The 25,470-nt window shown below is 40.6% G+C and overlaps 1 protein-coding gene and 1 long non-coding RNA gene across 10 annotated transcripts in view; both read left to right on the top strand.

The window, feature by feature from the left end:
• Nucleotides 1-527, top strand: part of LOC116075876 — an 11,848-nt gene extending 11,321 nt beyond the window's left edge. For both annotated transcript variants that reach the window (XR_004112750.1, XR_004112751.1), the window contains exon 3: nucleotides 273-527. This is a non-coding gene — a long non-coding RNA (uncharacterized LOC116075876). The remainder of the gene's footprint in view (nucleotides 1-272) is intronic.
• Nucleotides 1-25,470, top strand: part of Grip1 (glutamate receptor interacting protein 1) — a 648,195-nt gene that overhangs the window by 331,056 nt on the left and 291,669 nt on the right. The window lies entirely within an intron of this gene.

The raw sequence follows: 25,470 nt of genomic DNA on the forward strand, positions 1-25,470 counted from the left end.
AAAAAAAAAAAAAAAAAAAAACTACTGGTGTGGAGTCCAAAGCATGGTGCCATATACATTCTAAGTATTGACTTTTTGCTCACCCACCCTTTCTGTCTTTAGTAACCCAACCCTGTTCTTCTTTGTAACATGGGTGAATAACCTCCGAGCTACATGTGAGTATATGGTCTGACTCTCATAATGTAGACCAAAGTATCACATTTACTTTCTAGAAAGTACCTTTGCTAATTGCATCTTTTCTCTTGACCTTTTCTCTCTCCTGCTTAATATAGAATTAGTAGCTGATATCTGAAAACTACTCTTGAACTCAAAGACAGCAAAGAACCATGTGCTAAGAATTGTGGACCAACGAGACAGCAAGGCCATTGTCTATATTGTTGTGAGACACCACCCTGGCCATGAGTTAGTTGCCTTTCAATTCTTTCATAAGAGAGAACTCACACGGTGGAGAAGGCACTATGAACTGGTATCACCTGCTCTCTACAACCACACCTAATCCTACAAATTAAAAGTAGCTTGAGACTTTTTTTTTAAAATCTTCATTTTTCTTTGTTTGTTCATGTATGCATGCATGATCACGAGTGTGTGTGTGTATTTGTGTGTGTGCACATGCATGTGGAAGCCCAAGGTTAATAATGCTAGGAGTCTCAGAGCCTGCCATCTGCTTTATATATTGAGGCAGGGTATCTCATGTGAACCCAGAATCCACAAACTTGACTAGTCTGACTGGCCAGCTCTCACTGGCCATCCCTTCCTTCAACTCCCAAGCGGTGGGATTAGAGATCAGGTGCCATGCATGACATCTGCCTGGTATTTCTTTCTGAGTGTGCTGGGGAGCTGAACTTTGTTTTCTAGAATGTACTGCATCCACTGAGCTTTCTCTCCACCTCTACTCTCTTTTAGAGAGTAGAATACAGATTACATTAACATTTTAATCTATTTTTTCTTTATTTTTGTAATGCAAGAACCTGAGCCTTCAGCCTGGGTCTTTTGCCTTCACAGTGTGTGTTGTAGCATTTTTCTCCTGAGTGTCTGATCTCATCTATAAAATCATGTTAACACCTACAAGTACTAATTAACCTTCCTGGATTCAGGACATTTCTGAGGTTCAGATTTAGCCTTGTCGAGGACGGTGCAGAGAAAAAAGAAAAATCACGTTCTTCTTATCCATGTTGTTAGGGAAGTTTACCTCTTCTCTTTACAGAATTTCCCAGCCTTCTTTGCAAATGCCATGAGCTCCTCAGGATTTATACACATAATTGATGAGTTCATTCCATCTATTTAATCTTATCTGTGGAAACTTGTCACCCACCTTCTCATTTCGATAATATTTTTGTTCCTTTTCACTCCTTTCCCTGGAGGTCATGTATCGAATACATGGAGAGCAAGCAGTGCTTCTGGAAATAAAATGCAAACCTTCTGTTTCTTCGTTGCCCATCTTGCTCCATTAACCCAACACAATCGGTCACCCTAGCACCACTGTTGAGTCCCCACAACTCTTCCATTGATTGTGCGCACCCGGGGGGGGGTGGTGACAGGCATTCCCGGCCAGCTTACTTTCCATACTGGTTGGCTGCAGGTGTGCCCTGTGTTTTCGTCATTCTGCAGTGGCAGCTGGTCAGTCCATGCTCCCTCCTTAGCACATGACAGAGGAGGATGACTGAGCAGAAGTCTGTTCTGCCACTTAGGATTTATTTCCTTTCTGTATCTTCTCATCAGGGGACTGAGTCCCCGCAGAATGTTAGGGCGACATTCTCTACCGCTTTCACCCAGAGACAGTGCAAAATCACATGGGGAAGAATGCAGATCCCATGCCAGGCACTGGAAAATTTGATTTCACTGCTTCTGTCTCTTGTCAGGAGTGGAGGTGTTTCCTTTAGATGTTCGTCACAGCCACCTGCTTACAGTCTCATGAAGACACACAGAATTGTTTAATCTTGACCTTCAAATCCAGGAATAGATATACGCAGAGAGGTCTGAATGTTCTTGGACACCAAGAGGTTTAAATGGTGTGTTAGAAGAAATTCTGTTTACAGTGTTTAAAGAGAGTTTTGTTTTATGCTGGCACTGTACTAAAGGTTTGCCCAGTTCATGAAGCTGTGTGCTGTATGTGCTTAACTAGTTCTAAATGGCCAGGCATTATTGATTGATACCCTGAAGGGTAAAATGGGTCACTGCAGGATATGTGCATTTGTTCCTCGTAACAGGTGTCACTCTTAGGGCCCAGATGATCTTACTTAATGGACAAGATGAAGATAGTTGTTTGCTTTAGAGCCTTGGATTCTTCCGGCTCAGTGATGCTTTTAGACCCGTGCTAAAAATACCCTGCTCAACCAAGTGTGCATGCTCTATATGATTGCAATATACTTTAGGGCGTCTATGAAAATAAAATATTATAGTTTTATGACACTTTGCTTCCGTGGCCACGAGAGGTCAGGTTGATTATAAATACGTAATTAAGCTTTTAATAATATTAGTGGTTATGCCCTCAGACCCAGTTTGTAAAACAAAAACACTTAGTGTTGATAGACTTTTATACTAAAGCTGAGTTAACACCATGTCATTAAAGTTTCTAATGACTCTGGCATCCTCCTCTGTGGGAGAGACATGTGCTAGTTGGTCATGGGTTGTCTGTTTCCCTGCACTATCCAGATTCCTTGAAGCTAAAGACCTAGAGAAAATACTGAGCACTTTCTATGAGACAAATAATACAATAGCTTACTTATTGTCCATCCTAATTGCCTCAGGTTTACTATTTTCTTAAGCAGATTCTCTATCAGTTTCTTCAAGTAAATAAAAGTCAAGTTACTGTGGGCTCTATCTAGCATGACTTGGAGGCTCAGCATGGCCATTATATAGAACTTCCCTCTCTGGGGTGGAAAGCTATTACAACTTTATTGCATTCAGTGCTTCTGTTATCTGCCATCCACACTGGCTGTGTTCTGCTCAGACTCATATTTAATGAGTAATGTAATGTAATTTCAATTTTGCTCTTAATTTATAGAGTGTTATTAAGGAAGATTCTTTAAACTCAGAGGTCTGTGGCCTTTCAGAAAATGAGTGGACCCCAAGATCCCTTCCACTCTTTTTCCTTTCATTGTCTGTCCAGTCTACCTGTGTCTGAACCTTAGTGTTCTATTCTCAAATCTCTGCTTCTGACCACTAAGGCTTTACACATATGCGAAAACATCTGCAGAGATTGAGGCTCCATGCCAATTGCTATTCAGTGAGGTATAGGGTATGAGAAATTCAGTCACTCAAGTCTGGTCTTGTGTTGTTGGGTGGTTGCATCTATGAAGGATAGCAGGTGGGAACAGTTAAATCAGCAGGCATCTGATGTCTGTCTTGGAAGGGTTGTGTTTCTTTGCTCTGAAGGCATCAATCGGTGTGTTGTACTCAGTTCCTCTCAGTGATGCCATGGAACCTGAGAGTGCTAGCTCATTCCCAGAAGTCCATTGCTTCCCTAGTTCACACTGCGTTTGCCCCAGGTTACCATCTGTCATTGGGAAGGGAGGAGAGAGCCCAAATCTTCCGAATGAAACCACAGTGATTGTGGATGGATCTAATTGCTATAAACGTTCATTTTCCTGGTGCAGAAATATCTTTAATGCAATTCCCCCTTGTTGTTGTTATAGCCTTGTAGAGAAACATGGGATAATATCCATTGTCCTTATGTGTTATAATCTTCAAGTGTGGAAATCAGTGTTATGACTGTCTTTCCATTATCTTTAGCTCTCAGAGTGTTTTGTTTTGTTTTATGCCGCTATACTCAGACAATAATGCCATCCTAGAGAGTCCCAGCATGCCTCTTTCCTAGTAATTGGTATTAGTGGCACCTCCTTTCATTCTAAAATTTTTCCTAATTGGACAATAAATTATATAGTCATCCTCTGTCTCTATTATAGGGTGTAGGAAAGGTTTTTTTTTTTTTTTCCTGCAGATTTATAGATCTCCAGGGTGTTCTATGAGAAAGAATCAACAATTTATACAGGCATCTTCCTTCCTGTGTATACAAAGAGCATAAGTGAGAATTTGCACAGGGGGGCCATGCCTGGCTGTGTTTATCTTCTTCTTCCCTGAGCTTATCGAGATATGAATTGTTGAGGAACACAGTAAGGAGTTTAATTTTAGAAAAGTAGCTTAGGAGACTTTAGTCTTAATTATTACTATCTTTTCCTTAGAAAGAAAAGCTTGAACTTTAATTACTTTGGGGTTCTCTGTCCAGAAAGTGGTGGAGTTAAAGTAGATTTTTAGGCTAAACAAATTGGAAAAGAAATAAAAATAAAATCCCTTTAATTTTCTTCCTGGAGGCTTCCTCATCCCCATCTTATTCCACCTGTGATGGCGGCTCCTGATGCCACCTGAGGTAGGAAGAATCCTTCAATGCCATTGATTATGCTCCAATAGCCCAGGAGGACAGCCAGCCCCTTTCTGAACAGCTGGAAGAATCTACATCTGGAAGCTAGGTAGGGGTTTAAAGAAAATTGCAGTGCAATTGCTGAAGTCTGGAGTCAGAGAAATGTCTCCATGGTAACTATACTGTGATGACCCTGGGTAGCATTGATTTGATCAGTGCTCCTATGCCTGTAAACATATTGTTGCAGGAAACAGGGCGTACCATTCAACTGTCATTTCTTACACAGAGGCTACCAGTTAGTCATTGTTAATCAAAGAGACAAAAATGGGTAAGACATTTCTTCCCAAACAGGCAAAAATATTTAAAGTTAATATCTTTTAAGCTCCACTAAATTAATATTATTTGTCCATGTCTCTGTGTTGGATTTTAGTGGAATACCACGAACATTTGAAGAAAAGACTAATGTGGTTACATTTGGATGTACATCCCCATTTTAAGGCATGAGTAATTTTTAGAATGATCTGCTCAAGATTATATTTTCAATTCTCTCTCAGTACACTAATATAAGTCACTTTGGCAACATGTTTCTTGCATTTGCATAATGACAGAGCATGACAAGACTGGTGATCATTTTTAACTACTGAGCTTTCTGGCACTCTGCTTGCCACTACATCTGTGAGTGCACCATTTCCAAAGCCATGATGACATCAGATGCACACATTCTCTGAAATGGCCATATAGTGATTTCTTTCACAATGACCAAAAATACCAAGCCTCTATAAATATGTAAATAAGCTTTGATGCTTAAAAGTCATACTATACAAAGCTGTTGTACATGAATTTTATTTCCTATAAAATTGACACAGGCTTTTTGCTTATACAGTTGGCTTGTGCATACTGCCCTCTGTCTACAAAATTCAAGATATTTCATTTTCTGCCTTGAGTTATCCAAGTATGAGAACAGGTTGTTGTAGGTATTTTATCATGTGTAACATTTTTCTTTCAGTAGAGGGTATTTTCAATCCAAAACTAAGTTACACATCAAAAGATTACTTGGGACTACGGTTTTTAGTATTTAGACTGTATTTCATCATAAAAACAGAATTGTATAAGTATTAATCAGAGTAACCTGGTCATATGATATTTTCATAATCTGATCAAATTCCTGTTGGGGCTGTGTTTGAGCTTGCGGGAAGGGTGAGAAAGTGCCTGAATTGGGATTCCTTCCTGCCACGGACCAGACGGGGGTTTCTTGCGGGGAGCCCTTATTCTGGGGGATGATAGTTCTGGCCAGGTGGGCAAGGGAATTTGGCGCGTGATAGAGTTGACACAAGGAAGTGTGGTATCTGAATGTATTTCTCAAAAATGGCATGAGGCTTTTACAATCATTGCAAAAGAGAAAGAGAAGTCTGGCAGCTCAGTAGTCAAGGTACATCTGAGGCCACCTGAAACACACTGGGTCTAAAACAGCAGCCATATCCTCTGGACTGGTGCAGCACCCCCAGGCTCAGAGCATGCTCCGGCAGCATGGGCCTGGCCAGAGTGCCAAGGGGCTGTGGGTGCGCCAGCCAGGAGGGTAGAGGCTAGAATCTAGAATCTTGAATCTAGAATGCTCCACTGCTCAATGCTACACACCCTCTCACACACCAACACTTGGCTCAAGGTCCCGCCCATCCTAGGTAAAACGCCCACTATGCTAATCTTCTGGGCTAGTAGAGACTTGTCTCTTGCTAATTCTTGACCTGACCTTGCCCTGGGATAAGTCTCCAATTCTGTAAGCTTCCATGCCCTACCCACAAGGCTGAAGACAATTAGTTTGGATGGGCAACATTCTTTATGAAATTCCAAGCCGGGGTTTGGCTAAGATGTTTTGGAACATTGGTAAAGATCAGAGTGCAATGTCCAATTTTGTCTAGGTATTAGTAAATCATATCTTGGTGGGCACCTAGCATGCGAGTTCACAAGGACATATCTGGACTACCTCTGAGTTAGGGGATGCCAAGGAGGAGGATGCAGGAGTAGGAAACTGGCTTCCATGAAGCTTTCACCTCAAAAACTGCTGTCACGCAAAGTCTGCGTGGCACCTTCCTATCTTGAGAGTTTGAGGAATGGGCTGCACGGTGTTATCAAAAGTGTGTCAAGACTTGGAACCTAGAGATTTCATTGTTCAATGCCCTTCCCGTGCAGTGGTGCACCTGGTGCTCTCCCACATCCAGAATCCTGAAGTGACAGAGGCCTTTGGATTTTAATTCAGTCCTTCTAGGACCTAAATACATGGCACTTTTAACCCATCCACTCACTTGAGAGAATACGTTTGAGAGGCTGGTAGATCCAAAATGATGAGGTTCAGCTTGGTTGATATCCAGCTTCCTTCATGAATGTTCTCCATGCAGATTCCATGAGCTGCCTCTTGGGACCCCTATGTCCCAACCCCTTCCCCTATAGTGAGTTTATCCATTCCCAAGACCCTATAAAAAGTGATCAGATAGGAAAGTCAGTGACAAAACATCAGAGTATCTTCTCTCCTGATTAAAAACTCTGTTTCCTCGAACTGTTTACACTCAAAAGAAAAATAAGTAAAGCAAGTGTATTCACATAGGCATGGGAGAAACATAATAAAAGTACTTGGCCTTTTGTGCTTCTGTTTATGCCATTTATTCTTCTTTCTCATTGGTCCAATTAACACAGAGAAGGGGTAGAGCTTATAATTATGCTAGATAAAGAAAATAAGGATATTTCATTTTCTTGTAGGAAATCACTGTGAGTCTACATATATCATCCAGAGCAAATCCTACTTCAAAGAATTATGTTTAAATAACTCTAGAAAGTACCATCTATGGGTTGGCAAATAGATAGACAGGTAAAATATTTACTCTGGGTAAACACTGTTCCTCTCAGCCCAAGGACTACCCAGAGACTGGATAGCCTGAGTGGACGGCCATCTTGGAGAACACACTCTTAAATTATTCCAAGTAGTTACAACCCCCTAAGCTTCTAGATCCGAAGTATCTTCATCAAAGTCCCCCCTGCAGAGCTGGTGAAGACCAGGGTGGGGTGGAGGGGGTTGGGGTGGGAGGTGGGGTGTAAAGGAGAGAAGTGGCTGGGGGGGTGCAGCAGCAATCCTTGTGTCATAATCCTGACCAGCAGTTCTCAACCTTCCTAAGGCTGCGACCCTTTACTACAGTTCCTCATGCTGTGGTGAGTTCCAAGCATTAAATTATTTTTATTGTTACTTCTTAACTGTAATTTGCTGCTGTTAGGAATCATAATGTGAATACCTGTGCTTTTCTCGTGGTCCGACGCGACCCCTGTGAAAGGGTTGTTAGCTCTGTAAAGGGGTTGCCAACTGCAGGTTGAGTACAGCTGATGGAGAGCTTTGTCTGTATAGCTATGTGCTCACTTGCTACTTGTCTGCACAATTTTCTGTCACTGTTCTCCCAGGAATCAGTCTTATGGAAAGGTAAGCAAGCATTCACTTATTCAACTTGTAAGGATTGGCTGTCTGCCTTACTCCAGGCAAACCTTCTGACACGGGGTAACAGAAATAAGAAGAACTATTCCTTCCAACCATGCTTTATCTAGAAGGGAGACAGATGGACTGACAGCAATGCATTGGTTCAAATCAAGCATCCATTCCAAAGTTGTAGAACTACGTTGAAGGTGAGACCTGAGGGATCAAACAGGAATGTGACAGCCCATTGATTCCAGGAGAGGTTCTGGGGACCATGAGTGGGAAAAGGTTGTCTGAGGAAACACAAGACCACACAATGCATTCTATAAAGCCCAAGAAAAATAGCAAGTACTATTTGTTAGGTCAAAGCCAAACACAAAGTTAGCCTGTGAGGATGATCACAAGACCCCCATGTATACTGCTAAAAACTATATCTTTATAGTCTTGGCAACAGAAAATAGTTGCAGACATGTTATATGGGAATTTATAAGACTCTCTGGCTGCAGTTGAGGGGGTGATAGGAGAGATCACTGAGAATCAAAATCAGAAAAGTCAGGGAGTCTCCAGAGAGTTTTAGTGATTATTTGTTGAACCTAGACTTAATGAGTTGGTAAGGAGGTGTATGGTTGGAGAAGAACCCAAAGTCACTTACCTTTATCTGGACTAACCACCTGAAAGATGAGGAATGCTATTCACAGTACACATAATGTATAACATTTTTTAAAAAAGAAGCTGTCCTTAAATGTATAACAAATAAGACTCAATGGCATGAATTTTCCAGGAATCTACTAAAGTGTGTCAGCTATACATGCAAAAACATAGTGTTTATTTAATAATTATCTTTTAATATCTCAAAAGCTGCAAAAACATAACCATTTTGTGCTGGTCTTATTTGAAGAGGTGATTTAACAGTTACAGAGAAGCTGGGATTTTGTGACCCATTTACTGATCTGTCATGCTTTGAGCAGATTCTTATCTCTTGAATACTGTTAAGAATTTCAGAGTTAAATCATCAATTTTAATAAAGTACAGTGTGAATAGAAGAATTTTTCCATCGAGTATTTTACATTCAGGTCCATCAAACCCTTAAATTGTGAATTGGATCCTAATTTTATTTGATTTTTTTTTTTTTACATTGCTCATTAGGTTCAAACCAGACCAAACTGAAGTAATGATTAGATTTAGAAAGTAAGACAAACATAATTTTTTTTTTTTTGGTATGGGGTTAGAATACCAACTACTGGACTTAAAAATTATAGCTGAAGACATCTAGAGAAAAATTGTAATAGAATAAAGTTCTATGTCTTATAAAAACAACCTGGTAGTGTAGGATTGAACTGTGCTGGTCACTGGATGAATGAGAGTGAATTTAAATGATAGTTTTAAGTTGTCCCTGTCTTAGTCTAGGGAAATTCCCAGCCCTTTCTGTAAGTATGCTGTTATGTTTTTCACTTTGATCGATAACTTAATGAATGCTCCCTGGCCACCCAGGCATATAGGCTCTGAGCTAGGCAGCAGAATGAAGGGCATGTAGAAGCTGGGCTGTTGACAGAGCCCTTCCACTAGTGTTATGATTTGGAAATGAAATGTACCACAGAGCTGCATGTCCTGGCACCTGAGTTGTCAAATGGTGGCTTTGGGAGAAGTGATTGGATTCTGAGGACTTTGGTCTATTTAATGGATTAATCCCTTAATAGATACATAATAAATTAGTGTCTCTGGAAGGTAGGAAAATTAGAAAGTTGTACCTGCTAGAGGAAGCCAATCACTGGGAACATGTTGTAGGAGCTTTATCTTTCCCTAGACTTTTCCTATGTTCTCTTGCTCCACATCACATGCTTATGCCTAAACCACAACAAGATTTTGCCTCTCAGGTGTCCAGAATCCACAGACCCAAGTACCAAGGATTGAAACTTGTAAATTAAAATCGGTCTTTATTCCCACCCCTCTCAACCCTCCCCACTCCTATGCACAATTTGTGTCCATGATGTGCAGTCTAATCCATCTAGTAAGGGAAGCAGATGTGTTAATCCATGGATTTTATGATATTATGGTACGTTTGTCAAGGACAGAGGTGTATGCACAAGAAATATGAGCATAGAAGGAAAGAGCTAACTCTGGGAGAGGGAAGGAAAGGCCAGAGAAGTTACCAGGAGAGGGAGCACTGGAGGACTGTGAAGGATGAGCAAGGGATGTGACAGCCAATGACCAGCAACCCTATGGAAACAATGCCATTAGGAGTGTGACATTCAGGAGTCCAGCTTGTCAACTTCCATCCCTTCTCTGGGAATTCTCTCTCATGGGAAAGCCAAGATTCCTAGATGGCTCAGGCCAACCGCAAGGTACAACAGTGACTCCTGAATTTTAAACTCCATGACTAGAGATTTCATCCCTGTTTTCCATAATGTGCACACTGCCTGCTCCAGGTAAATGACCGATAAATGTACATTGAAGAATGACGTCACTGGATGATAATCATGTGTCTTAGGTTATCACTGTCCTAATTCTTAGATAGGTTCCTGTTAGGCTCTGGATAGATGTATTTATTGATGCCCTGTCCTAATTGGAATAAGTAGAAAAACTTACTGTTGTAAGACAAGACAGTGAAGAAAATTTTGAAGGATGTATGTTTATTTCAGAAGATGAGAAAGAAATCTGTTGGTCTATTTTTTTATTTATTTTTTCTGGTTGAAAGGCTCATGATATAGATGAGAAGTGGTCTATGGGAATATTTTGAATATTCTTTCTGCATATCCAGTGTTTATTCATCAGTCTTTAAATATTATTTGTTCTGAACTCAATCTTCTGATATTGTTCTAGGAGTACATAGATTTCAAAGACTCTTGCCTGTCCTTGGTGAGCTCACACTAGCAGTAAAGTTGGGCAAGCAAAGCTTCTTGCTATACATAACAAAAGGACTTCAGAGCCAGGAGTGAGCACCAAGCCAAAGTTTTTTACACTACCATATCACTGATACCTAACACAGTGGCTCTTTGGGGTTGAATGTTTATTTCACAGGGGCCACTTAAGACTATCAGAAAACACAGATGTTTACATTATGAGTCATAACTGTAGCAAAACTACAGTTATGAAATAGCAATGAAAATAATTTTATGGTTGGGGTCATCACAACATAGGGAACTGTACTAAAGGGTCGCAGTGTTAGAAAGGTTGAGAACCAGTGTATTAATAACAGCTTTAGAAGGTGACGATTGCATGAATGAAACTATAGTTTAAGATGAACCTGATTATATTAGCTTGGGTTACGCAGTAGGGAATGTGATACTGTAATTTACTGCAAGTCTGTAAAATCACAGTACCAAAGGCTTTAATTCATACCATACTTCATTTCTTTTCACTAAAATATAACTATATATAACAATCTCTAAGATAAAATATCTTTTTGCTTCTATAGTGCCAAGTATGCACTGTAAGATATGAACATGTAAACTAGAGCCCGGAGTCAGACTTACACCCTCCACTTTATGCCACTGAATATTGAACAAAAACATATAGCATGTTAAGGTTGAAAGTACCCAAACTAAAAATGAAAATGGAGGCGCTGGAGAGATGGCTCAGCAGTTAAGAGCAGTGACCGCTCTTCCAGAGGACCTGGGTTCAATTCCCAGTATCTGTATAGCAGTCCACACCTGTCTGTAACTCCATTTCCAGGGTGTCTGATACTCTCACACAGTCATGCATGCACACAAAACACACAAAACACCACAGCACATAAAATAAAGGTAAATTATATAGAAAAATAAAATTTAAAAACTATTAAAAAGAAAAACAGAAATGGCTTGTCACTTGTTGATATCTTTGCCACTGACCTAAATAAGCCAAGTTCAGTCCATGGATAGCTAAACTCAGTTGATTTCTACTGTTATAGTAGTTTTGCTTATTTCTCTGAGGAAAAAATGCCTGGATTCCTAAACCATCGGAGCCTTGTCCTGTTCAAACAGTGATCCAGATTTGTGTTATCCATTTAGGATGTATGAATCAGAGTGTTCGCGTAACTTGGAAAATAATGATTGAGGTATTCTAGCCATGCTTCTGTTATGGAATTTAATGTAGAAGACCCAAATAGGCCTATTCCAAAGTCCAAAGGAGCAATATTGGCAGGTGGATTCTTAGTCTATCTATGACTTATGCATTGATCCCTTGGATTATAGATATTTAATTTACAAGATATATAAATTACCCAGTGTTTATATCAGTGTTAACTCAAGGCTTTTACTAAGAAAAAAACACATTGAACATTAATGTGTGTTAAATCTACGGTATTTAGTATGCAGGGTGAGAGTGAATTGATATGTGTCAGGGCTTAGGAAAATCTCATTTTCCTAATATCCAAACCTTCTGTTAATCTATGGTGAGATAAGGTTGCTGAGCTCAGAAAACTCTTGTGATTATTCCATTGTACTTATAAATTCTTAGGTATTTCTAATTCTTATATGGACATGTAGAATTCTATTTATGAGATGGATTTGCTAATGACAGCTGAGACACATTAATTCTGCATCCGTTTTAGCACATTTGACTTCTTCATCTTTAGATGCTTTTTAAAACACCCCTTACTGAGATCCTTTGTCACCATTGCTTTGTTCTTCACCTCATTTTTAACCAAGTGTTTTTGATAATTCCCCTTCTTAAAGTAGGGATCTGAGCAAGTGAGTTCTAAATCAAATAGCCAGAGTTCTAGATTGATGCTAGAAGCTATTCTACTGTGCTAGTAAGTTATCCCACTATAGTTGAAGAATGAAGGAGAAGTTACCTTCTATAAACCCACAACAGATTACATGAAGGCAAGCCTACACTATATGACCCACACACTGTGTTTCTACTATTACAATACATAGTTTTGTGATAGTCCAGAGAGGCAGGGAGGCCTGTGGAAGATTCCTGTATAAATCCATTTCAGAGTGGGGAATGAAATGGTCAGGCTCATTTATATCTTGGATGCCTTTACCTTCAGAAGCCTTAGCCTGGATTGCAATTTGTAGTTTTATTTTTTAAGAAGAGTGACATGAATATTTTAAACACAATTTGGTATACTACATTATTGATCGTGCATTATTTATGTTAAGATTGTCCTTAATCATAAAGGCCTCACAGCGTGCATGACAGAGAGGGGTGGGTTGAATTTCTCCCTTTGTATTTAATGTCATTAACTCAGGGGTCAAGACAGCAGTAAATTCTCAGGGAAGGCACACTGGCTTTTCTGCATATTGCCTCTAGATATAAGGTTAATACATAGGTGGGAAATAAATTCATTGGGTTTAGAAATGACACACTCAAAGATATTAACAAATAAATATTAACTTACCTCAGGAACAAAATGTATTTCTAAGAGGCAAAGGAGAATGACTGACCCACTTGCCTTTGGAGGATAGGGAAACTACAGGCGATTTAGTTGATGAAAATGTCTTAGACACTGAACCTTCGTCTGTCTGTCTGTATTTCTTCCTTCCTTCCTCCTTTCCTCCTTCCTTTCTCCTTTCCTCCTTCCTTCCCTCCCTCCCTCCCTCCCTCCCTCCCTGTCTGTCTCTTTCTCTGTCTCTGTCTGTCTCTCTCTGTCTCTATGTCTCTCTGTCTTTCTGTCTCTCTCTGTCCCTCTCTGTGTGTCTCTCTGTCTCTCTTTCTCTCCCTCTCTCCGTCTCTCTGTCTCTCTGCCTCTCTCTCTCTCTCTCTCTCTCTCTCTCTCTCTCTCTCTCTCTCTCTCTCTCTCAAAAAGAACTATTATTTCAGAGTCCCTACAGCGAGTGTTAAAGGCAGGGTACATTTCCTATCATAGTGATTGTTTTCTCATTTATGACATCATTAGGTGCTCTGGTGTTCTTAAAACATCATAGACAGGTATAACATAAACCTCCACTCCTTCAGAAGGAGTTGTGGATGCTGACTGGCCTCCTTCCAAAAGGCACAGAGCAGAAAGCGAAAGTTGGGAGGACACTGCCATAGAGAAGCTTGCAAACACTTCCTCAACCAGAGGTTTTGATGTCTGAGGCTGCAGGTGTCTGCTCAGAAAAGTGTGATGGAAATGACTTTCTCCTTGTTCTTCCTCCCAGCAACTTAGAATCCCCAGTGATTCATGGCTGAGCATCAGGTAAATTCCACTCAAGGAGTCTAGTCCAAGACTTTTAAGATCAGGTTATCAAGGCCTAGCCGAGAAACTGCCACAGGGAAGATCTATGCCAATGCCATGCAGTGTGTCTCTCGGAAGGGATCCTGGGATGGAGAGAGATTAAATGTGAAAACTAAGGAAATGTAAGGAGCATGGAGCTTAGTTAATAATGCATCAACATCCACTTGTTATTCTGATAAATCTGCCATTCAGTTATAAGATAGTAAGGGGAACCTGGATGTGCAGTGTGTTGATACTCCTAGTATTATATTCATTGTGTTTTATAAAATCACAGTTCTAAAATAACCATTTTTATACAGCCTTTGAATTTTGCACATCAAACACATTTATGACCACTACATCCTTAGAAGGATCTTATTCGTGTTAGATTTATTGGACTTTCTCTGAAAGTTAGAGACACTTCTTGTTCTAGCTGTGCAGAATTAGTACACTGCCTAACCTAGTCACCACCTTGGACAGTGGTGGTGTTCTATCTGAGCCCTAGATTTCTAGATTTATGTCTCTAGACCTAGAAGTAAAATCTACAGTGAGTTGAAGAACCCTTCAGATTTATATCCATAGTCACCCAGTGCCATTTACAAACATCTGCTCTGTGCTATCGATGGAAGTAGGGGCTGGGGATAAAATGGTGACACAGCCATGGTTTAGACAGCCCCTTGCCATTGCACCACCGTAATAAGACCATTTGGAATCCTAAGCCATTTACTACTTGTATGTGACCATTTTATACTTATGAATATACTTGGGAAATCTTTCAAGTGTTTCAATGTTAGATAGTGCTCAGGAGGTGTTCTAACTATTTTCATCCCATTCTGATTCATAATTATTATCTTTTCCTTTTAATTTGATTTCCCTCTGGCTTTGGAAATATTAATGTGTCAGAGATTTTTAAAATTAATCTTTATTTCATGTGTCAAATCTTGAAGGAGAAAAAAATAGGTTTTTCACTTTTAAAAATATCATTTTTATCCAGTAGGGGGAGTCAACTACAACTAAATGTAGTTTTGGACAGATATTTAAAGCAAAAGTAAATATACATTTTATTTTGGTGCTTCAAATTTCATGAGCATACAGTTTTAAATACATGTACATAATGGAAGACTCAGTGTAAAGTAACCGTGGATGCTCTTTTTGGAGAGTACACAGAAATTATTTTGAGTTACATAAGCACATTTACATGAACACTCTAGTCTTGTGTTCACTTACCTAACACACTGTTTTGATTTCCTTTAAATATAAAAAGTAACAAGTATATGTACATATATGAGCTCAAATCATGTTTATTTTATCTTATTCTTTACATATATTATATCCTGACCACAGTTTCTGCTATCTTCACTCCTCCTAGTACCCCGATCTCCCCTCTAACCCTAACCCTAACCCTAACCCTAACCCTAACCCTTAAAAAAAAATCAGGCCTACTAGGGATATCTGACAAACAGGAACATGTTTATTTTTAAGACTCATAAGTAAACAAATTTCCCTTAATATTCTCAAGTAAAATATTTACACCCTAAAATATAATCAGGTCAAAATTTAACTTCAAACCTATGATTTCATTGTCCAAGTGGTGGTGGTGGTACATGCCTTTAATCCCAGCACTTGGGAGGCAGAGGCAGGAGGATTTCTGAGTTCGAGGCCAGCCTGGTCTACAGAGTGAGTACCAGGACAGCCAGAGCTACACAGAGAAACCCTGTCTCGGAAAACAAAACAAAACAAAATCCAAAAACTCTTTGTGGATCTTTAGGGCCCCGGCGCCTGCCACAGGAGACCCCATCCACTTTCCAGCCTAGCGGGATCAGCCAGCCCTTCTCTCCCTGCCTCTGTCCCAGTAACCTTACCATGCTCCTTAAGATTAGTCTGTTTGATTTTGCTGCAGGGTTACATACCAGCAGTTTCATTGGTGACCATGGTGATCAAGGAGGTCCAGAGACAAATCTTTGATTCCAGGTCAAAAGTTCATCCAGCTCAACAGGCAGGTGCATTGTAAAACTCTTCTCTTATGTCACCTGTTTGATGAACTGCTTTAATTTCCAGGGTTGTTGACCCACCCTCTTCACCTCCGTCCTTTTGTCAAAGTGTGCCTGCACACACCCCCCTCCGCCACTGGCTCTTCTGCCTGGTTAACTGGACAGATTGTAGGTGCTATTGTTTGATAAGTTTGGTGTGGCATAAATAAGACAGAAGTTTGCATATTTGATGAGTTGGTTTTATTTGCTAAACAATGTATTTGACCAGTAGTAGAGTGTGCTGAATTAGCCTTGACTTACCAAGACCTGACCTAGAAGAACAAGCATTTCAAATCAAACTTTCTCAATACAAATTTCAGAAAAACCAACAGCAGCCATGTACCATAAAACCTTAGCACCATACCTGGGAAATTACACTGCTTTCCTTAGATGCCAAAAATGTAGACAGTTACTTTTTAGACAGGACCCAGATTTAAGTTTTTCTTTAAAGTGTTTTATTTCCTTTAACTTCCCACCTAAGTAGTCTTTGGGGGTCTAGCATACTAGTATTGATGTGAAAAAACTTTGAGTCATCTCGGCCCTGTGCCCTACCGTGCGACATGCCGTCTCTGCAGGAAGCCACAGAGCTCATATGATGCAGCTCACCTTTAATATTCAAAGGGCAGTTACAGAGTCCTCTGAAGTTGCCCTTTAGACGGGGAGTGAGCTCCATTGTTACAGTGTGGCTTGCTGCATGCTTCTTTCTTCTACTTCATCTTAAACGATGCTGGTAACCTCTCCCGGGCAACCTGTTCCATCCCTTAACATTCAGTACTGCAAGTAATTAGAACAGGCCCAATGTTTCTTTGTTTTAACCTGATGCTGTACACTGTTTCAGGTGGACTTTTGAGATCAGTAACAATTCCTTTTTTTTTATTCTGAAGTCTAATGATAAAAGATAACACTGTAATATTAGTAGGTGCTTGATCTTGGAAGAAGGCACTTGGATTTTCAATATTGCAGTATTAGAGGGCATGAAAGGGAACATCAGGGATGCCTGGATGGTAAGGATATTTGCTAGGTTTCAATTGTGAAAATGAGATGTAGGAGATGAAATGTAGAAAGGAGGCAGAGGGAATGGATTGCCATCTCCTCCCCCAGTTGCCCAATTGAGAGATTTCCTGACATATCAGGATGGTTCATGACATCATTGGTCTCTAGTGCACAGAACCTTTTACCTCTCAGTCAATGGTTGGCTCGGCAAGGGAAGTCACAGCCTTCATGTTGCTGCTTTTAAAAAGAAATGTTGCTTAGCTTTGTAATTAAGACAGGGACAAGCAAGACTTTCCTCTTAAGGGAAACTGAGGCATGGCTGAAGAGACTTATTCAGAAGATCTGAATTGTAATTCAGGAGACAAATTTCACACAGGCTGGAATGGGAATGCTGAGGTCACAGATCTAAAGTCAAACTTCAAGGTGGGATTATGTTGGTTGCTACTCAGGAATTTAAACAGGACCAGACAGGTAGCAAAGCCTATGCAAACACATGAACACGCATACACATACACCAAGAACCAATACAAATGATAAACACATGAAATAATCAGCACGAAAACTATCGAGGACTGTAAACCATAATAATGAGAAATGCTTTCATCTATTTAGAGTGCTCAGTATCCCCCACCCAAGCACTGCCCACAATGCCTGAGCCCGCATCCCAAATGAGGACCATTTCCTCCCAGAACTCCCTGTGTATTTGTACCAAGAGCCTTGCACACAATTCTATCCTGTAGTACAGTAATTTCAAGAGAGAGATGTATCCTAAAGAGGTTTCCAGAGAGGCACCAAGATTCTTGCTTGTCATCATAGCCTTATTTAAAGATGCACCCATCCTCCTACCAGTGAACTTCCTCCCATTCCTGCTCCTTCTTCTCAGGCCTCGGCCTGTCTCCAAACTCCAACCATATTGCCATCTGTGGTATACACTCAGCCATCCCATCTTACAGTTACCCCAATAAGGTTCACGATGCCAATACCATTTGCATTGTCCAGATGTCTTGTCTAACCAGTCATCCCCATGAAGATCTTTGTCACATGCCTGTCCCCTCAAAAAGCCCTTGACATGAAGAAGCTATTGAAGAAATGCACAGAGCAGTGAATAAGTGAATGTCAGCCAAGGAGAACATTGCAACATTGTTTCCTTTTTCCTTTGTGTCCTAAGATTCCAAAATGATCTTATCCTGCATTTTCATACAGCATAACTATAACAAGTGCAATTAAAAAGCGCTTTCATTTTATACAGTTCGTCTACTGAGTTAAGAAAAAAAAATCAATGCTTCAAACTGTGAAATGCTTACTCTGTAGGATTTAAAGCCAATAAACCATAACCTTTTAAGGCTTGTTTTAAATTTTTTATTAAGGGGAAATAAGCCCGAGCACCTGGCGGCTCAAGCACCAGCTCTTTGTGCATAAGCTGCCCAAGTATGTGCGTCTTTGTCTCCAAAGTCCGAAGGTTCTTGGGGACTCCAAGTTAGGATTCCTAAACTGCAGCTGTTGCCAGGAGGGTTTTCTAGTTCTCCTTTACATGGTGAGTAAATGCTAATAAGTAATAATTACATAAATGTTATATAGTATAAGCAAATCATATATAGTTAATAATAATTGGTATTATATTACTGCAGATATGCACACTTATTTGAATAGGTGAAAAAGAAAAACACCACATAAAGAATGGGAGCTGAGCATGGTGGCTCATGCTTGTCAGCCCAGCACTTGGGAGGCTGAGGCAGGAGGATCATTGCCAGTAGGCTAGTAGGCAACATAATGAATTTCATACCAGTCTGGGCGACAGTGAGACACTGGCACATATAATCAGGCATTTCTTTGTGTTGAAAGCTGTGGCCTTGTTTTAAATGCTTCTCTGAGTCTATCTGAATCCTGAATTTAACCACTCTCTTACTCACCACTCACCCAAGCATGACACTCATGTTATTTCTTTTCTCATTGAAAAATATCTCATGAAAATGATATAAGAAAGGCAGAGTTTATTTTGTTCAAGTTCATGGTTTGGGGCTACAGTCCATTGTGGAGGAGAAATGAAGTAGAGAGTTCTTGGGCTGTGGTTTTAGGAGCATAAGGCAAGTGTAGTTAAGTAGAGAGACACAAATCTGGGTGTTTCATTAGTTTTCTCCTTTCTGATCAGTCCAAGACAACAGTCCAGGGTGGCGCTGCCAATTTTCTGAATGGGTCTTTATTCTGCACTTAGACCAGTCTAGTACTGAGTCCACCGGCACACTCAGAGGCAACCTCTGCTAAGTGGATCTGCATCCAATCATGTTGACAATCCCAAGTAAACATCGAACTACCAGTCCAGAGTCTCCTTTCTCACGTCTGTTGGTCACCTGTCCTGTCTGTCACCTGTCCTGCCCGTCACTTGTCCTGCCCGTTCCCCTGCAGTTCTGATTGCTCTAGTCTCCACTCTCCCACTCATTGCTGACCCCTCCCTGTTCTGGTCCTCACTACTAAGCACAGGACCTATTTCCTGGCTGAACTCCTTCCTCTCCTTTTCCCAGTCATCCTCCATTCTAGCCTCATGGGGATTCCCATGCCACTTCTGTACCTTAAAGGCTTCCTGTGTAGTGTCTCACCTTCACGCTAAGGTCTGGGTTCTGAAGAAGGCTTTCCAAACTCCCAGCTCTCCCTTCACATCAGATGTCCTTGCACTACAGCTCACACGCATGCGTATTTACGCAGGTTTGTGCTAATTCACACATGGCCAACCTCTGATCGCAAGCTCTTTGTTCTGCTCAAGTTCATGTCCACATCCACAGTTTGTCATCCGCCGTTAAGGTGCTCTGCCTTTGCTTATGCCTTGGAATGCCTCCTGATCCACTCTTCTCTTCCCCATTTCCTCGAGCTAGTACGTCTCTGCTTTCTTCCTACACTGTTGCCTGCTGCACCCAGAAAGTCACAGCCCAGCGATATAATTAAATAACCTACTCACTACAGCATCTATGATGAGATGATTTGTTTATTCCACAGCCCACACAAGATGCAATACTATAGATATTCCCAATCATACTGCATTCATCTCATGGTATCTCTTTTTAAAGGGGTGGAAGTGAACAAGACTTTTCTAAAAATCATTTTTTTCACAATGTTACTTACAGTTAACTATTTCCTTCCTTAATTGCAAACTTACTTTTGACTGATCTCAGCAGAGACCCTTCACCTCTCCTAGTCCACGTACTAAACAGAATGATTCACTGGCTCGTACAGGGACGAAGTGTCCTTTGCTACCACCTATGCTATCCTTTGCTTTTGAATGGGTCATGAGCGTGCATCACCACTGCCTCCTCTTTGCTTCACTGTGGTGACTATTAATTGAGCTTGTCTTTATTGCCCCATTTCTACGCTGGCCATTTCATTGTAACTTATTTCCAAGTAACAGGATATGCACCTTCTCTGAAATGCAAGTTTTTTTTCTTGGAGCTTATAAAATGCATGAAGCTCTCATGAACTCTTTCACAGAACTTTTGCTGCCATTACAAATAAAGATCAAAACTGAATGCCCTGGAAGCAGAACCTTAGGCATTTTAAGCCAGGACTGTAAAGTGTCAGGAGAAAAAAAGAAATTAATTCAGCAGAAGAAGTGCCAAATCTGAAGAAGAAAATGTACCTCAGCAGCATTATTAAGTAAAAACACCATTGCATCTTGGTGTGAAGAAACACTTGGTCCTTTGCTCGTGGGTCCTTGAGATGCATTCACCTGAAGAGTGAGTTAGAAGTGTCTGATGGTCACGTTTTAATGTAATATTATAAATGGAATAAAGCCAACATTTAGGATTTGGCTCCTATGAGTGTGTAGCCTCACATAAGTAGGTAGAAGTAGCAGAAGGAGTAGCTTGTTGGGTGAAGCAGGCGGCTTTGCACTGTATTTCCCATCATTTATACCCAGACTCCTCAAATTTGTGTTGCATGACCAGTGCAATGAGACTTGAATAGCTTAAGCATTAGATTTTTTAGTGACTTTGTTACTAGAATGTCAGCATCTATTACAGTAGCTGTTTCCACTGCTTTTACAGAGTTCTAAAAAGAGACATACGATCAATTAAGTACCTGCTATTGCAAAGCTAACCATGTAAAAGGGATGAGCTGGGCCGCCATTCAAGGTTTGCATGAACCATGTTAAGCTAGTACGGATTAACTCAAGGTTTAATTAATCAGTATCAATTAATCAGAGAGTAGTTATTGAAAACCTACTCTGTGTCTAGTACTACACTGAATTTGGAAAATCATTGTATCCAGTGATATAAGCCGACATTTATGAGACAATTTGAATTAATTATGTGATTAACTCTGGACCACTATGGGTAAAAGGAGAAATGTAGAGAAGGAAGACAGTGAAGATGGGAAGTCCTTCTGTTAGCCACCTAATTAGTATATAGCTCCTTGGTTTTGTATCTCTTTAGCTCAGTGTTTTATAAAATGACAGTAATTGCCTTTGGAGAAATGATGCCAGGAAGGTCTACCTTGTACTGTCTTTCCATCCAGATTGTTTGGATCTTGTGTCTTTTCCATATGTTTCTTTTTGACAAAGTAAAACAGGATAAAAATATGTTATTAAGGTGTGTGGCTCAGGGTCTGTGTCATAGAAAAGTCCCAGAGTCAGCAATGGTGGAAAGGCATTGAGAAGAGAGAAAGAGGAGGAAAGACACAGAAAGGCAGGAGAGCTCAGAGCATCAGGTTAACAATGGGATGGTACTGAGGAATACCAGCCAAGGCTCTCGTAAGCTTGGACGAAAGGTGCTTTGATGCTGCTGGAGTTTTAAATTCAATGAATTCAATGTGGAAGTGGCAAGGCCCCAATTCTGGGGAGGTAAGCAAGAAAGGAGTAGGTATCCAGGGTTCCTGGGGCCATATCTTTGGCAACTGGGAACATTAACAGCTACAAGCAGTGCTTTCTATTGTTCCTGTGGCTGCAAAGAGAAGAGCTGAAGAGATAAGTAATGATGATACTCTAGTAATTTGGATGTAGATGGCAGGAGCTTACGAGAGCCTTGGCTCGTCTCTCTGCCTACAGAGATGCCTAAAGCACCCTTCAGTTTCTACCCCCCTATCTTTCCTATCTATCCTGTGAGGCATCTCCAGGAGCCCTTCTCTCTCTCACACACTCTGACCACATCCTGGACTATGGACTCACTTCCCTTGGTCATCAGAACAGTGGTTGACGTCCTGGGACGAGAAGGGAGATACTTTCTGACCATCCGTGCTAACTTGCCTTTCTCAGGAGGTGGACAAATAGATCATCTCAGTCACCGAATAAAACTCAGTTCTCTTCCCTCCTTTTTTGACTCCTCCACACCCTCTATCCCACAGATGCAGGCTTTCCACAAAGGGCTGCAAGTTGTTGAGGAGAGTTTGTAATACAGACAGCACAGGCCCGTCTGACCCAAGGCTTTCACCAGCACACAATAACAGATAGTAAGCACACTATGTTTACCATCTCTTACACTTCTCTATTGTTCCTAGTCCGGGACTAGGAGAATGAAATGCTATCAAACCACCTAGTGGTCATCAGTACTTCCTTACTTTACACTGTGAGCATCTATGTTTACCATCGACACTGAACTTACATTCTTAAGGGTAAAGATAGTTTCTTTCAAAAATAGTATTTTTATTAATTCTTTGAGAATTTCATGCAACGTATTTTCATCGTATTTCTCTCCTCTCCTTCCAAGTCTGTAAGGATGGTTTCTTATCTTTGTGTTCTCAATGTTCAGTATTCCAAGGGAAGTGCTGCCGAATCAGGGAGAGCTGGCTTACTTAGACTTATGGTGTTTAGACTTAATGTGATGTGGCCCTGAGACAATACTATGATAAGAAGGAGACAGGAAGGAGGTGATCATTATGTAATAGCTACCATTTGCAGGGCTACCTGAAGGGCATAGAGCTACCCTCAACAACTCAAAGATAGGTGTTACAATGTTACTGACTTACAAAGACCTGCGTGTATCCATAGTCACACAGTAGAAAATACTTGTTCTGTGGTCTCACCCCAGGCAGTCACACTCCAAATACTGTGCCTTAAAAATTGGAAGAAATGAGTAACTAAGATTATCATGGTGACAACAGAGGATGTGAATAGTATCCCTCTAGCCTCTCTTGGGTTTCCTTAGTATTTACAGAAGTCAGATTCAGACTGAGCCCCTGTAGGACAAGGCAGAAGGATGCTCTGGAGCCAAGGATGGAGAAACAGTGCTCAGTGCATTAACCGAGCCCCCCCAAAACAAAGCTGTGTATTTCCTGCGGTGATCAAGTTTGATTGTCAACTCGGAACCCTGGGGTAGTAATGAGGCACACCTTTGGGTGTATTCGAATGTGAGTGGGCTTTCCTAAAGAGGATTAATTGAGATGGAAAGATCAGCCCTGAATTTGAGTAGGATCATCCATGGCCTAGGTCCCCAGGCTAAATCAAAAGTGGAAAAGGAGAAAGCCAGCCAAGAACAAGCCCTCTAGACTCTCTGTTTGGAGCCCCCTGCTTCCAAACCTTCTTTATCATGAAGGACTGTATCCTCTTCAACCCTGAGCCAAAGTAACCTCTGCTCCTTTAAGTTGCTTTGTGACCAGTGTTTGGTCACAGCAAAGAGCAAAGTAACTAATAAATTTTCTTTCCTGATGGTCCCATCTAGAGGACAAAATGATCCTTAAAAATTAGCTTAGGAGACTAACAGTTTCTTTTGTCTAAGTTGACAAAGTGAAGACAATTGAAAAAGAACCATCCTGGGAAGAAGTAATTAAGCCATGCAGAATCAGAGATCAGAGACTTCCAAATTCAGTGTCCTGAAGGGAAATAAGAATGTAGCTCAGCACAAATGCAGCTTCTCTTATTTGATATTTTAAAAGCATGTGGTATTTTCATATGTTAAAAAACTCTATTGTACATAACATAGGTACAACCTGGCTTCTAATTTGTGTGAAGTTACAGTTTTGGTTTCTTTGCTCATGTAGGTCTTATTTCTCATGTGTTCTTCCCAGCACGCACTGAAGTCCAGGCACACAATGTCAGTATAATGATTTTTAAAAATCTCACCGATATCATGGGACTGCAAAGTCTCATTTAACAATGTGTTTCTTTTTATTTGGTGTCTGATGTTTTACAGACTGTGGAAAACATTACTTTGGGTATTCTTTTTTGTGTTTAACTGTGTAGAGAAGTCTTTTCTACATCTAGAATCCAGGCAAATCTAGATATATTGTCTGGATCAATATAGAGAGAAATAATAAGCTTTTATTTTTATTTCACTTCTCTTTATTGAGGTGGGGATCTTGATATGAGTTTTCTAATTAGAACAATATGTTTGTTTTCCTCTCCCTCCTGCCCTCTTTCCTGGAGTGTAGTACAGTCACAGGGCTTTGGATAGACAGAAGAAGGTGGCATCAAAGCCATCCCTGCCCCTATTCAGTTCATTGCAGGAAGACATCATACCTCCAGCTCAAACTGTTCAACGTAAATAAACTCAGATTCAGTATTTGCCCACATTGAGCCCCAGGTGAGCACCAGGCGAAGGGCCAGGTGAGTTGGCAGAAGTTTGCCAATGGGCACAGGACCTGCTCCAACCTCAGTCTGAAGATACATATATGCTATGTTTAGAGGAACATGCTTTACAAGTAGCCTGTTATTATGAAATTAGAACTGCAGTTTCTCTCCAAGGAACTTCAGAAGCTTGACACACCCTAATGTATTTATCCTTTCCCACATCCCTCAGAAGTCAGCAACAGGCCATGGCTATTTTTATCCTTCTCTTGATGCTAAGAAAATAGGACACAGGGAGGGAGGAAGAAAAACCTGTTTTTTGTCTTTCTACTCTTTACAATTCAGCCCCCAGGGGTAGGAGAGATGGCTTAACAGTTAAGGATATTTGCTACTCATGTAGAGGACCGAGTTTGGTTCCCAGCACCCTTGTGGCAGCACAGAACTGTCTGTAACATCAGTTCCGAGGGATCTGGTTCCCTCTTCTGATCTCGTAGGCGGTAGATACATGTGCTGCACAGACACACGGGCATGCTCAATGTTTGTGAGCCTAAAATAAAAATAAATACATCTTTAAGCTTTTAAGCTTCGGTCCTTCCACTCAAGATGATTAAAGGTCAAGTCGTTCCATTATTATTTTTCTTGACACATCACTCATTCCTGCATCCATCCATTGACAACTGTTGACAGAGCATAACACATGCTTAATAAACTAGACTCACATCCATGTTCACATTCACAACAGGTTGACTCCTCAGTTCAGAGCTACAGAGTTGCTGTACAAAACCCAGAGTAACCTCCAGGGAGCGTGATCTAAGAACCATTGAAATGAGAAGATTCACTGACACCTTCATTTCATGAGCACTTTCGAGCATACACCAAACTCCATTAGTTACAAGCTTCCACACATCCCTTCCTTGGCTCTAACATTCTTTAATTATTTTCTAAGTTTCTTAACCACACTGACTATATTCTATCTCTAACTTAGGTTCATGCTGGCCTCTGACTTTTATGTCTATAAGTAACAAAAAAAAA

Source organism: Mastomys coucha, unplaced genomic scaffold (assembly GCF_008632895.1).
Source record: "Mastomys coucha isolate ucsf_1 unplaced genomic scaffold, UCSF_Mcou_1 pScaffold4, whole genome shotgun sequence".
In the NCBI taxonomy this organism is placed as follows: domain Eukaryota; kingdom Metazoa; phylum Chordata; class Mammalia; order Rodentia; family Muridae; genus Mastomys; species Mastomys coucha.